Raw genomic sequence first — 14,157 nt, 5'->3', positions numbered from 1 at the left:
TGGCTTGCTAGTTGAGAGCCTTACCCCTAGACCAGGGAGGCCGCCAATATTGATCTGAATTATAATAAATATCTACCTTTAATATCGTATAATATTTTGCCAAGCGACTATTTTTATTCTGTACATTAGAAATGCTTCAGTAATGGCTTCGGTGGTAACCGTTATAAAAGATAGACTTGAACACAGCACTCACACAGATGCACTGCTAGCATAGAGCATTCTAATGAAATTAAAAAAAGCCTAAAGGCCTCGTAGTAAGCGTTTAGATGGTTTGAAAGGGAGATATGCAAATACGAATGTTAGAGGGAGCGCGCTTATATTATTAAGCAAAAATGGTGAAAATATTTAATAAAACACGACTCGTTTGAAATAGAGCAAAAATTTCTCAATAAATGCTTTTGTTGCATATAAAGATACACTGTGAATTTTTTCATGCCTATAACATATTAAATAACGGAAAAAACGTGTTTTAACTAATTTACTTTGCTATTTTTTTATCGAGGGAATTTTATATAGTTAACGTTTCGGCTTAACAAATGTATAGATATTATCTTCAAAAATAACGTATATTTTTTTGGAACCTAAAAACTTAAAGCGTTAGCGATAAACTTGTTAGAAATCGGTAGAAGTTGAGTATACGGGGGCTTAAAGAATAATAAATAATGAAAATGCCCACCGGAAAACTTTTTGAATATCTAAAACTATCAATTGGATTTCCGTTTTTTTCTTCGTTAGATATCTAGGGCTTCAAACCAAAAACATTTTTTTTTGGAAAAAGTTACATGTAAATTAAATACTAATATTTATAAGATAGTTTAACTAACACAACTGTTTTTTCTCTCGTTTTTAAAGCTGCCTTGAGGTAATATTTCACATAAACGACGCTAAAAAATTCTATAATTATGTTGACTTCACCGCAAGAGTAAAATCATAAATTTATGAGCTTTTTGCGGCTTACATACCTACAATGGTAGCTAAACTTTGACATTGACATACTCCTAGGTCGAATCGCTATGGCACACCACTGGTTGTAGGTATTTCAGCAGAATGAATATATTTGTATAACAAATTTCTCTGTGCAACCGTTAGTAATTATTATATTATGTAATTATTACTTCAATTTAATGAAGAACATCTTAAAGTCCATCTTACGCTACCCAAACTTACTATTTGTTTAAGAACTGTTGTTTGAATGCCTAGCTAAAAAATCACGATCGGTGAGTTCTGGCGTCATGAAATTTGTACTGAATTGAATGTGTGGATTTTGTGGGTTATCGCAATTAATGAGATATTTTCAGCTCGCAACGTAATTTCAATCATTGAGTTATAGAGCGTTAAAATAGCTAATTAAAATTCGACATAATTGCATGTCGGGATATTTTCAGTACGTCCTTTTTATCATTACAACACTCTTTTTTTTGTTCCAATTTTGGAATTATCTGTAAAAAATCTCGCGAAACCGGTTAGTAACTTAATATAAGGTTATGGTAAAGGAGGATATTACAAGAATAAGGACCACTGTAATGAAAGAAAATCTCTAGATTGAATTCTATAAATAATGCTTTACACAAAGACTAATCATAATACGTTTCTATCTTCTTCAGACAAATGATTCTATACATACAGTATACTTTACCCATCTTTTATATCGAAAGCCTATCAATTACTTAACAAATGATAATGGTTGTATGCATTGTTGCATCACAGCATTCTGCATTCGTCTGCAGGTTGCATAATACCTCAAAGCTTTCGAAATAGACAATAAAACTAATACAAAAAGCAGATTGCATATTATTCGAGAAATGTTACACGTTGAAATCATACATTACTGGTAATATATTCTAAATCGTAACACGACGATCAAATAATATTAGTGTGAAAAAGACTTTTTTAGTTGCGTAAACATATTTTCTTTAAGAGGAAGCTACAAGCCAAAAATATTTATATTCTTGGTATACCTTATATTGCGGGTAATAGGCATTAAAATCGTTTTACAAAACGGAGTCTAGAAACGTTCGATTTCAAGCACAAAAGTGGTTTTTATTTATTTTGTAAATAATTTTATAAGAAAGCAAAAAAGTGAATCAAGTGAAACTGTCACAGATAATTTTAGCAATAATAAAAAAGTTATTTCCTTTACGCGTTCATACATTTCAATTGAAAAAATATTTTTTTAGTAGTTTACATTTATATTTTTTATTGAGTAATTTATTTTTTATTTATATTCTACTCAAGCAAAACGATAAGAAAACCTTCAATTTATCTAAAGCATATTGTTTGGTACTCATAATGTACACCAATTCGTTATAAAGATTAATCAAAATAGTGATTTAGCATTAAGCTTCGCCTTAACCACTCTTTCATCAAATTAATAATTTAAGAAATGTCAAAAAAGGATGAAATAATTTTGCTTCTTGACTTGTTCTGTGAAGGTGTATATATATATTTAAAGCTTTAAAGCTCAAGATTGAAATGACCAATAATCGGGTTGAGCAAAAATAAGCTTTCTCATTTCAGAATGTCAGGCCTTTAGTTTTCATGCTTTATACATTCCGAATCTTCCTGTTAAGACTGATGACCATTCTAAATCGTTTTTTAAGTGGTTTTAGCCGTGTTTAGTGATTAGATCTGAACATCAAGGTAATTCAAAACTTCTATTTCTCAACTCTTTCCCTTCCTCTTTCCATTCAGCCTCAAAGTCGGAACCGGCTCCGGGCAGTTGAAACTCTTTTGCGGTATCACATAAAATTAAGAAAGTGACATTAGGGTCCCATAACACCAAGTCGACTTTAACTAAGAGTGTAACATGTTAAGGTCATTAATATCGTAAGTAACTGAGATGCATTGATAATCAGTTTCAGTTAAAATATTCCGTATCTGAGCACTATCTATTCACTTTCTTTCTGATCGGAACTATTTCATCTCAGATTGTATGGGAAGAAGAGATTCCATAAGATATGAGAAATTCTTAAGCCCTATTTACGTGGGTCAATGAAAAGTACAGATTCCTCTAAATCTAAATTAACTTGAACCGCTTGGGTATTTTTGTGCCTTTTAGTACTACACGGTACATCGATAGCATTTTAAGAGTAAGTAAAGTTTGTCAATTTTTTATTCATTATTTTAATATGAAACGACAAAAATTGAACTGACAATAATCTTTATAATACATCTGCGTGGTCAAATATGTTTTTATTTTTTATTTTATAAGCAATAATTATTAGCCTGAAACATTCATCCACATTGAAAAATCTCCTGATAAAAGATACATGACGCCAACGGGACTTGAACCCGTGTCCTTTCGATTTCCGGTCGACAGCTCTGACCACTGAGCTATGGCGGCTTATCTCTTATCCGCGAAATAATTCAATATATACTAGTGTTTCATTAAAAAATTACTGATTGTTTCATTTTTTCACCTGAAACAACCAACTTTATTTTATACGAGGAAAGCATTGTAAGTGATAACTCTCTTACTAGATGGCGTCGAGACAAATTGTCTACATTTTTTTGGTGAAGATACTAGAACTTGTCAAATATTATTATTTTTTTTTGGTAAACTAATGTTTAAGACAAGATTTTTTATGCATAGCACAAAGGGTAACAATGATTTTGTAAGCAATAATTAATAATTATAAAAATCATCATAAAAAATCTTGTCTTAAACATTAGTTTACCAAAAAAAAAAAAAAAATTATTTTCGTATTAAGTTGTAATTTACAGCTTACTTGTTCAATTATATTTTAAATCAAAATTTCAAGAAACAGAAAATCTATTGGAAAATTAATGTCAATCGGGAATATTTATAAATAAATCATGAATCTGATGACGAAATAATCTCAGAGTAGCCCAGGGACTGAATAATTCATGACTTGATATAAAACATAATATTTTTAAGAAACTATAATGTTTTGTAAGTTTTTGTCCACTATTCTATCTGTACAGCATTCTAAGCGATAGTCAAGTTCATATACATTGGGCTTCAGAGTCGTTTCCGACCACCTGTTGCTGCAGTATTTAGTAACGAAGGGTCCAAAAATAATATAATATAAAAATAATTAAAGAATCAATGAAAATAATACGATATTATAAATTGCAAAAATTTCATGTTTATTAGACGATAAGATTATATTGAAAGTGCTAAAATTCAGGTGTTTCCTAGAAAAATGTTTGTTGCTCACGTTCTTCACGCTGTTTTCCCGCAGGAGTAGACAGAAAAAAAGGCCCGCCAAACAACTCGGTCTTGGCACATTGGCACAAATTTGTGCATACCTTTAAAAATAAGTATTCAAAATACAACATTTAAATTATTAAATAATTGTTATAAGTATATTTTCATTACGTTCCTTTCTTCGTTTTTTCGCTTTTTAGATATTTAGAAAAAAGTTATCTACTTAAATATCTTTTCTCAGACAATTGTGCAACATACCTACACAATTATACACATTACTATAAACTGTAATCCATTTAAAAAAGAAAACGGTCTAAAAGTCAGAATTCACTGTTAAAAATACTGTCCCGGGTGAAAGATCACCATTCGGAATTGAAAAGTTGCTTGAAATGGCTTTAGCCGTGTTTGGCGACCATGGCAGCCAATTACTATTGTACTATTGTATCATACGCCAATTGTGCATGCCACAGTCCCACTGGTACCGGGCAATCAAGAGCGGCTACGATTATTGTGCATTATTCACATTAAAAAGGATGAAAAAAATTTTTAATATAAAATAAAATAAAATGCATTTGTGTTTTTGAACCACCCTGTCTAGGACAATGCAATGTTCATACATTTGTAGATATTATTAAAGACGTGACTCTCTTTGAGGTCACGATTCAATCGATGAAGGAGATGATTAATATTAAGATGCGAGGCGTTCCTGAAGATGTGCGCCGATGCGGCAACGAAAGGTATGCACCTCTTCATGTACCATAGAATAATACATCGCCGTATGAAAGGCAAAGAAGAAAAGGTAAAAGTGGCCTCGAATCTAGAAACGAGTAAGTAAAGGTCAACTTGTAATAATTAATGTGTTAATCAAATTAACACCCAGAAATATGAGCGTAAGGAAGCAGTTACATACGAAGAGGGTAAATAATTCCAAGTGGTGCCTAATTTATTACTTGCGACGATTCGTGGTGAATTTAAAAAATCGCCTGTAATCATTATAACAAATTGCAAATATTGGAGTTTATCCATACGAAACTTTTAGTACAATTCACGGTGTCCGAAAACTGGAAACCGGTGAGTATACCTACATCACATTTGGAGTCGATTTTTTGGTGTAACTTTTTTTAATTTGTGCCTTCGTTTTCGAGCAAATGAAGTCCAAAGTCGATTTTTTTAGGTCGATTTAAAAAAGAAAATCGGTTGCTAGAGGGTTAATATCAGCTGTTTAATTGTTTAATACATTAAAATGCGTCGATTTTAGTCGTTTTTTGGTTCTAGTTTCCCGATTGTTCTACGATTTTCCAGACGCTGTGTATATTTAGATTTTTAAAATGTTTTAGAGACATGATTTCTTCTCGTCAGTTAGAAAAGTTACGAATTTTCATATGAATGTCTTGTACGACTATTTGCATTAAAAACCTCAAGAGTTCTAATTCATTTTGAGGAAACTCACTTTCGCTAGATTGGTAGATGATATCATTACAGTTCTGATAATGAAAATCAAAACGTTGCTTGAAATGGTTTTAGCTATGTTTAATGACCAGACCTGAAAAGCCATGCAGGTACTTCTCAATATAGGCCTTCCCCTTAAATTTTCATATCTCTTCTACCTTTCTTCTCCCACTTCTCTCACAAAAAATCACGAATATATAATATTTTATTTTATTTTTATTTTATTTATTTATTTAACGCCCAGAGGGCTTTTACATGGTTGGTAGTATAATTTTAATTTGACAAATACTTTCAAACATAAAAAATAAGAATAAAATTACATTTGATAAAAGCTATGTAACAAGTTATACAAACACAAGAAAAGAAAATTACAGCTATTTGTTGGTTTACATGATGTGTTTAGGAGTATTGTTGAAATAAATGTTTTAAATGATCCACAAAACTTGCCAAGTTGGTATTGAATATGTCAACATCACCAAAGTAATGATTTCCCATGGTGTGAAATCGTTGTATCGGAGAGTGGGCAATGTAGTTACGCTTATGTGTGCTGCTGTAGAATATTGTATTTTGTCGTGTTGTTACTGTGGGTGTATGTATGTTTATAAGTTGCAGGAGTTCACAACAGTCGAATTTAGAGTTAAGTATTTTGAATAAGAACGTTAAATCGTTTATTTTACGTCTATCTTCTAATGTATGTATTTTTAGAGTATTTAATAAGAAATTGTATTTTAAGTCTTCGACAGGGATATTTAATTTAAAATTTATAAAACGTAGAAATTTTTTTTGTATTCGCTCAATGTTGTTAATGTGAATTGTATAAGATGGAGACCAAACTACTGAGTTATATTCAATTAGACTTCTTACTAGAGATACGTATAATAGTTTAATGGCTTGCAAAGAATTGAAGTTTTTAGTTGTTCTTAATACGAAGCCTAGTGTTTTCATACCTTTGTTCACAATTTGATGGATATGATTGGTGAAACTTAGTTTTTCGTCCAAAATAATTCCAAGATAATAATGCCACATATATAGTTACACTGGTTCCGAGCAGAAGAATCTGTAGTGTGTTAATGAAAAAAATATAGCTTCAGTTATAATGATTTTTTTTAAATGTTTGTTTTTATTAAATTTTATTGAAACGTTTCGGTTTTGTCTGGAAAATGCAAAAAAAAATCCAATTAACTTTGACCCCGACGTGATTTGAACACGCAACCTTCTGATCTGGAGTCAGACGCGCTACCGTTGCGCCACGGAGTCGGTACATGATTAGGAATAAGACATGTATTGCAATAGAATGTTTGACATGATGTAGATCTGTATTAGACCAACTACCTAAACAATATTGATTCAGTCAGGTTCAATGATGTTAATTCGCTAGAAATAAAATCGAGGTCAGATACGAGATAAGGTTAAGCCAAAAATCACCTTGGACAATTTAAATTATTTGGTTAGTTTAAGTGACTAAAAGATAACAGGTGACAGCACTGAATATACAAATCTGTAGAATTGTTTTTTTTTAGTGGTGGGCGTGTCCGATGTACTGCGGAGTCAGGTCAAACTTACCTTATTCACTCTGTGAAATTAATCAACCATTCAATTTCATTATTGTCTAGGTCTAGAACCTAAGAAGTGCTGATATAAATTTTCGGCATCAGCTTGTATGAGTCGTTATGTATCAAACTTCAACAGTGGCTCAATAATTGTATGTTTTAACTCGACAAGTTTCGCATTTTGTCTGTCTGTAAACTTGTTTGTACTATCCATTTAAGTTTTAAGATGATGGCCGTTTTAATGGCTCTTTTTAATTGGCTTTCAATGGCTGTTTATTATGGGATGATGATCATTGAGATAGTGACGTTTCTTTGGAAAAATGTATGGTTTAAAATAAAGTTAGTAGGTATTTAAGTACCTACTTACAAATCTTATTCTTTTAGAGAACATTTTGGTATTGATTTATTAAAATAAGTAAAAAATTGACACATATTTTTTGAATGCGAGGTCTACTAACTGTTCACAGAAATACCTACTTGTTTAACTTTTGGAAGCACCTATAACACATTAATAACATATATTTTTTGAAAGAACAAGTTTAAAAACTCATTTAATTCTGCGGTTTTGTAAATTCTGCGGTCTATTTGAAGCATTACAACGACAGCAGAATTTTGTTCACTCCAGTTCACCTGAAAACCGCTGATATCTCTGATGTGACCTCTCCCTCGTTCTAATAAACGATGCATATAACAAAAAGAGAGATTACAGCGCTGCTCTCAGCGGTAAGCCTTTACCCATCATAGAAAAGCCATAAGCAATATATAAGTCAGGGGCGGTCAGTGAATACAAATATTATATTTTAAAATTTTATTTTTTGGAAAACGCACGCAATTTCCAACTTGCCGGAGACAGTATAGCATCCCGATTAGGGGAATACTTTAAGGCTGAAGGCTGTATGGAGTGGGAAAGGGAAGGGGACGGGTATAGAAAGGTTTGGTGATCTATCACTCGTATGAATTGAGTAGGTACACGTGGATTTTTTAAAATTAGACATTATATTAATTTCATTAGCTTGTTTTTTCAACAATAATTTTATTTAATTGTTGCACCTAATCCCTCTGTTTAGTATTGAAACAGTTTTGGATAATACCTACTATCATTTCCCATCATATATCTACTATCATATCTACTATCCAGTTCCTTCCTTAAAAACGGCCCTACCCGCATTGAAAAGAAGAAGATAATTTTGATGCACTGTAAATTGTCGCAAGTCAGTACATTCGTATTCGTGACGTGAATTGGAGTCATATATTCACATGCTTTGTGCTCTGTTTGCAAATATCAAAATCATATCAAAGATTATCTCGTTTCGAAGTAAATTTCACCCTGTGAACAGTGCAAGTTCGTCGAGAGCCCTATTTTCGGGATTCATGGGAATTCAAGGTAAGCTGTTTCCATAATTCCACATTTCGCGTGATTTTCAAACCCAATTGAATGTGCTTTATACCTACTGTCGTATCCTTGTTGATTTGATTTACATTCCATTTCCGTGTAATAGAATACGGCACACCCTCGATAACACGGATAATGAATTTAATGTTCAGATATAAACCTGACGCTTAACAATTTAACTGTCACTTTCCACCGACTAATTTTAAAGTTCCTTGCCAAGCTTGGAAGCACCCCAACCGCCCCTGGTACATACAATGTCGAGTAATGGTATAAGAGCAGTATGTATTGTTCTTGCACGAGCCATCTCGCCCGTGGCCTGTTCTGGTATTGTTTCTGCTTCACACCTCCAGCCATGGTGTGTTCGTTCTGCACCGGAGAAACTATTAAGTTAACTATTCACATCTTCAGCGAAATAATAAAAACTCATTTTACGATGCCGAGTAAATTGTATGCAAGTGCGCCTGTTACTTGAAGAGTTGTAGATGAATTCTTATGAAATGCTCGTTGCAGTGGAAATAATGCAACATTGTATACCTGTTCTTCTTCTTTCGCTTAACTGATATTCACGTAAAAGGTTCTAAAAATAGGCATTACTTTTACGTATTTCTGACTTTAGACTAAAATTCTTACGAACAAAGATATTTTAGATCTTTACTTGGAAATAAGTCCTACCTACTTGGAGTGCAGTGGCGGTCCGTGACTTTCAGTGGCCTAAAGTGTTAAGATTGAAAAATACGTCTGATGTTGTTGTAGCTGAAAATTTTTCACCCAACTGAAAGACTCCTGAAAGTCTTCGTACAAATTTAAAATTTTTAACAAATAAACACGTATTTGCAGCTACAAATCAATAATTTGACCACTCTAGATCATTGAAAAGTCAAGGACCGCTACTACTGGAGTGGTGGATGTATGACGAATGATGGACAAAAGGAGAGAGGAAGGATAAACAGAATAATAGAGTTCAGATATCGCCATTAAATACAGCTAAAGCATTTTCAAACCACGATATTGAGAGTAATTTCCACGATGAAATTACGTTCAAATCAAAGAATAAAGAATTTTCTTCACTTCTTCCGAAGTCAGTGGTACACAGGTGGTGGTAAGTGGTTAACGTTATTATATTTGTTGGGAGATTTGTCCAGCAAATATGATGAGGTTCATTGAACAACACAATCGTGAAACATTTTAAAACAAATTACTACACAAAGTGCGAAAATCCCATCGAACTAATGCATACTCTTCAGCATCAGGTGAACTTATAATAATAATTATTATCGATGTACAAATAAATACAGATCACAGTTTGAGAATCTCAGTTATAGTAGGTACCTTTCCCCGGTTACATATTTCTAAAACGTTACCATTTTACCGCGTAGTGGGAAGCCTTCGCCGTCTATTGTCTTCCGCCATGTTCCTTTTTTCTTAGTCTCAGGAACAGCGCATGCGCAGGGCTTAGTCTGAGCATGCGCAGTACGAAGTTTCTACCTACAAGTCTATAACCTCCGCGCATGATACTTTTTAAACTAAAAACTACGATCACGACACGAGTTTACTTCCTAACCATACAATGTATAATATAAATGGAAGACATGGGTATGCGGAAAGCCAAAAGCGTAATATTGCAAAGATACCTACTTAGATGCAGACGGTGGCAAAGCTTAAGTACAGCCATGCAGGTAGATTCCCTTAATATGTAGTAGGTATATCATTGATTTTACATATAAGATTCATTTAGGTGTGGTCCAGCAAATAATAAAAAGGCATAGATTTATGGACAATTTATTTAAAACTGGGACACTAATACCCACACTCAACATGCATGGCAAATAAACCTCGACATTTAAACAGTTTGACAGTCCAGCAGAACAAGAAATAGTTGGACAGAAAGAACAGAGTGGGACAAGAAGAACCATAAACTCTTGGAATGACGGACAACTTCTAATGAAAATGCAAAACGCTATTGTAGTCGATAATTACTTGAAATTTAACAGCCCAACAAGTCTATGGACAACTTATAAATAATATCAGCTCTCTTACCTGGTACAACTAAAGATAGGACGGACTTATAAAGTGTTTTTCTCTTGCATATTTACAAAATTTAATAGTCTCAACGAAAAAAATATTTTGAATGTAATCGGTAGATATCTTTGAATGAGAAAGACTTTTGTTGGGGTGTTTCATAGAAATTTCAACGTAAAATTGTCGTGAAATGGCCGATCAGCCCTATTTTTTGCATTTGAAAGATCACCGTTAAACGAAGATTCTAGGTCCGTTTAGCTTTCTATCAAATTGAGGTCAGCTGAAAAACAGTACGACAGTTATTTTAGCTGTATTTAAAAAAATGTTTAAAAGTACAGGGTCTGGAAAATTAGAATTATAAATTACGAATTTTGATCTGCTCCTGTTTCAACAGGGAAACCACAAAAATATTGTCTAGTTTGGCAGAGAAAGCATATAATGAACACAAATAAAAAAATTGTAAATATGTTGAAACAGTGTTAATTATTTTTTTTAATAAAAGAGTTACTAGTTCTTCATGAATACACTATTAAATTTCTAAAAATCTGCTGTAAAAGTAAGTTTGTTTATTCCGTTTAGCCATTTGAATTAAGATCAAAATTTAGTTAAAAAATTCAAACGCCAATTTTAGGAACCTGTAATGTTTGAGATATTGCTAGAAATAAGCCATCGAGTCTTTAGACAATATAGACATTGAAAAATATATTAATAATTTACCTGATGGACAACATCGAACCATGAAGACATTTCCGTTTACCCATTTAAACGTTGAAAAAGTGCAATCTTCGGGAAAAATATTAACGAAGTAACTACACACGATAGTACAGAATGCCACACGACTAAGAGCAAGTCTAGGTGACCGCGAACAGGGCACTAAACATGTAAGTCGTGAATTCTCAAACAATAACCCGGCGACTGACAATGGCGGTAGCGGATATTTACTCCGGAGCTGTATTACAACAACTTACAGATCGGAACAGATCACAGATCCGGAGGATAGTCTTGCAGCTGCTGCTGAATATGCAGCTACTTTCAAAGGTTAGGTGAGTTTTTATCGCAGGTTTGTAAAACTTAAAATCACCAATTCCGGCAGAATTACTTACTAGATAAATTATTGTCCCTATTAAAACTTTCTGAAAAAAGAATAAACACAGATTTAATAGTACTACATAAAATACTTCATTACAAAATTGACTGTCCTGAGTTACTCCAATTAATCAGCATCCACATACTCAAAAGATCTTGCCGAAATTTACTACCCTTTTATTTTTACAACACCAGGACACTGTCTTATCAAAATTCCCCAATTCCAAGACTTCACAGTCTCGGAAATAAATACTCTGATCTGGGAGATATATTTCATCTTAAAAATAATCAATATAAATATTGTTTATTTCAATTCTTTTATAGATCGAGACACAAATAGACATCTATAATTTCCGCAATATATATATTTTTATTTTTATTTTGAATATCTATTTATGTGAGACTTCTTATCATTTTTACTAATGTATCTTATTTTATTATATGCTTTTGTTGTAACATTTAATATTTTTTCTTTTTTCGTTGTATTATGTTTCCTTTATTGTTTTAATTTTGTAGAATCTATAATAACTGTGATACTCTACTATTAAACTTTGTAGTGTGTAAAAGCCCATTAGGGCGTGTAATAATAATAATAAATAATAATAAAAAATCTTATCAAACATCATTTAAGAAAGTATGGCTTTGCTGATTACTTGAGAGTTAATCTCTCTTTTCAACCACATTCGCACAGTCTTTAGGTTAATTCTACAGGATGGATTGCAGCCTATCAAACACACAAGTTAACTGGAAATATTGTCTTTGTATTATATTTATTTCAGCAAAAGGTGCCCCAATTAATTCTGATAAACGTATTACTAAAACCTAAATGTTTCTAAATAAATACCTCGGGAAGTTACTAATTCGTTCACCGTCCGCAAAAATATAATCTACCATAAGTTGTCTTACCGCTAATTTTATAGTTAAAAAAACGTTTCATACAGTTTCAAACCAATAAACATATTTGAATAGTGAGTTGCTATTTTTAATTGATCTCTAATATAAATAAATTATTTCCATGGGTATCAGTCTGAAGAAAATATATTGTTGTTACGAATTCGTCGGAATTAGTTAAAATGCGAGCCTCGAGTAACCGTTATTAGAGTCTTGTGTCGCCTTAAGACGAGATCATACCCTAGAATAAATCCAGAATGACGCAAGTGAAGCAGCCGTACACAAAAATATGCGATGCGTGGCTCTGTGTATTGGACAGATCTGCGGCTCAATTTGCCCCATCAAATCTCTAAAATAAAGTGAGAATCTTAACGACATACGTGATGAACTCGTGTAAAAACAATATTCAGCGCGCGGACCGGCGTAATGGATGGACCTATGGTCGACTTTTCCCTAGCAGGCATAGAAAATCTATCTTTTCGTAAGGCTTATTTTAATTATTTTTGATGAAAGTATTAATAAATTTTCAAATGTTTCTAGAGGAATCTCTCGGGAAGTTACTAATTCATCGTCGAAAATTATAGTTGAAAAACGTTTTATAAAATTTTCAAAACGTTTTACATAAAATATTTCAATGGTAAGTTCCTGTTTTTATTAATATTAAATATAAATAACTTGCATACGTAGGGATCCCTGTATAAACATTTGAGATTTAAGTAAAACGTTCATTAAAAATAATTAAAATGTGAGCGTCGAGCAAACCCCCGTTATTATAGTCTAATGTCGTTTTAACTGTATTGACATTTGCCACAACTCGAGAATATATCGGTTTTTCGGCTCGTTCTTTTTTCAATTCTTTTCCCACTTTCCAATTTCTTTCCTCCAACTCCAATAATAAGTGTGTTTTACTCCCCTTGTTCATAAAATAAAACAACCCTTCACACGCTATTTATAAAGATGATAAAGGTCCCTTCTGTTACCGTACGACTGCATTTTCTGTTGTTTTCTAAGAGTTATTCGGACGCGGTTAGTTTTGAGAACCTCTCAAATGTGTAAAAGACCTTCTCATTACTCATGTTGGTGTACGTTATTTTGTATCGCCGATCTCTAATGATCATATTACATTACATAATCATTATTAGTAAAATGGCAACACCTAATTTGCGAAATTTATACGGAGAATCGTGCGCTTGCGCAAACCACGGTCGCAGATGATTAACGTGCCGATACTATCTGGAGTCAACTGCAGTGAACTTAGCAGATTGATATCATAATCAAAGATATCGTAAACACGGCTGCAGAGACTAGCCAATCTATTCATAAATTACAACAAACGGTTTTGCGGTTTTCATAGATACACATACTCGTACCCATTAGGCTACACCTTCAAGAGGACACGAAAAAATCATAACCAAAAATATGAAAAATATATAACTCCGGTTCAATCAACTCTATTATAGATCTGGGATTTGCATTCAATTAAAGTATAATTTTCAAAATTGGAACTGATTGTGTGAAAAATTTAGTTAACCGATTAAGTAGGTAGGTAACCTACATACTATAACCTACTTTATTATAATATTTGAAAAGAAATTTAT

At 32.6% G+C, this 14,157-nt stretch overlaps 1 protein-coding gene and 1 non-coding gene across 2 annotated transcripts in view; both read right to left on the bottom strand.

The window, feature by feature from the left end:
- LOC149423071 (ras-related and estrogen-regulated growth inhibitor-like protein A) overlaps positions 1 to 14,157 on the bottom strand; it is a 318,583-nt gene that overhangs the window by 55,944 nt on the left and 248,482 nt on the right. The gene's annotated exons all lie outside the window — the stretch shown is intronic.
- Positions 6,806 to 6,877, bottom strand: TRNAW-CCA (transfer RNA tryptophan (anticodon CCA)). The gene has a single exon. It is a non-coding gene; the product is annotated as a tRNA-Trp (tRNA).

This window comes from Hesperophylax consimilis, chromosome 6 (assembly GCF_061612785.1).
Source record: "Hesperophylax consimilis isolate HC1 chromosome 6, BYU_Hcon_1.0, whole genome shotgun sequence".
NCBI classification, from domain to species: domain Eukaryota; kingdom Metazoa; phylum Arthropoda; class Insecta; order Trichoptera; family Limnephilidae; genus Hesperophylax; species Hesperophylax consimilis.
The sequence above is the reverse complement of the archived record's forward strand: the minus strand, read 5'-3'. Positions and strand labels throughout refer to the sequence as shown.